Source organism: Brassica oleracea, unplaced genomic scaffold (genome assembly GCF_000695525.1).
Source record: "Brassica oleracea var. oleracea cultivar TO1000 unplaced genomic scaffold, BOL UnpScaffold00692, whole genome shotgun sequence".
Lineage (NCBI taxonomy): Eukaryota > Viridiplantae > Streptophyta > Magnoliopsida > Brassicales > Brassicaceae > Brassica > Brassica oleracea.
In genome coordinates, this window is record NW_013617439.1 from 100,856 (window position 1) to 102,253 (window position 1,398).

The 1,398-nt window shown below is 43.5% G+C and overlaps 1 protein-coding gene across 1 annotated transcript in view; it reads right to left on the bottom strand.

Annotated features, from left to right (window-relative positions):
- LOC106319932 overlaps nt 1-956 on the bottom strand; it is an 8,806-nt gene extending 7,850 nt beyond the window's left edge. The window contains exon 1 of the mRNA XM_013758320.1: nt 885-956. The gene's annotated coding sequence lies outside the window, so the exon portion shown is untranslated. The remainder of the gene's footprint in view (nt 1-884) is intronic.
- Nucleotides 957-1,398: the final 442 nt, after the last annotated feature.

Below are 1,398 nucleotides of genomic sequence, written 5' to 3' on the forward strand. Positions count from 1 at the left end.
CAGACGAACGCGCACAAGCAGTTCGATCTCTTGGTTCACTCTTGAACTACGTTCGGCTTGATCCTCGAAAAGGGTACGTAGGCAGCCTTTCATAAGGTTCAGTCCGAAATCAATCATAAGCTTTTCTGTATCTTCTCCGTCTTTTGTTATCGAGCTGCGACTCAACTAGGTTTGAGCTTTTAGGCTGCTAGAACTAGGTTACTCGCTGACAGCCTTTGCGGCCAAAGCTTTTATGATCTCTTGTAATGATCGCAACGCTCTTACGCGGACTGACTCGAAATAAGATCTACAGTTTTTCTCTTAATTCGTTTGTTATCTTTTCATGATTTCCGCATATATTTGGTCACTTGTCGATGGCTCTCGCAGAGATCCGGGACCTCTGGAAAATTAGGGTTTTTCTAGTTTCTTAATTTAAACGTAAATCGACAGTGCAAATTTCGGTTCCCACAAACGGGACCTTCAGGGAAGGCTAGGTTAACTTGGCTTTCCTCCGATTAACAAAACTCGACGGTGTGAATTTTGGTTCCCACAGTTATAGTGTTAACACAACACTTTGTTGGTAGTCTAAAGGTAAAAAGTGTATGGTAAGAGGCAAACAAAAAAAGTGTAGGATGATTATTAGCAGGCTATAGACACAGATGGTGACATGTTGCCAAAAAAAACACAAGGATTGCTAACCACTTCTGTCGCATGTCTACGTTTGCTCAGGCGTGGGCTGCTGACCATGTCGACCGCACAATCTAGTTCATCAACGTCGTCTGCATTAGCTTCCACATCAACAGCATCATCGGCAGAGGTGACCTGCGCGTAATTACAACCTATTGAGTCCCAATTCGATTTACAAAAAGAAATATGAAAACAAGTGTGGAGGTTAGAGTGTTAACCAAGTCATCTCCATCTCTAGAACCGTTGGTATCGGGTGGTATGGCTTTTTCGTTTCCTAGGTCATCTCTTAAGCCGAACTAATTCGTTTCTATGTGTTAGTAAACTGCAACAACAAAAACAAAGGTTCGAGTTGGGTCTAAGTTCAACGGTTAAACTTACATCTCCAATTTGTGGTGCCACTTGGTTGGCGAAACGCACGGCGCCTTGGATGATGAGACGTGGATCGAAGGGATTTGTCGCAGGAGTTGACTTGTTCATGTTGGCATGAGTGTCTGCTTGAGAAGCATGTGGTGTATCAACGTGTGTTCTGTTAAAACACGTTTTACGTGTTGGTCGGCATGGACGGTGACGGCATGGACGGTGAGCTGAAATTGTTGACGTTGGTTTTGTCAAAGATTGTGAGCCACCAAACACCTTCTTCATGCTTATAAAAGGAGAGCTGAGGTGAAGAGGAAAATCATCCCAAAACAAGAAAACAGAGAGAAAGAACGAGAGAGGAGAGGAGAAGAAAAA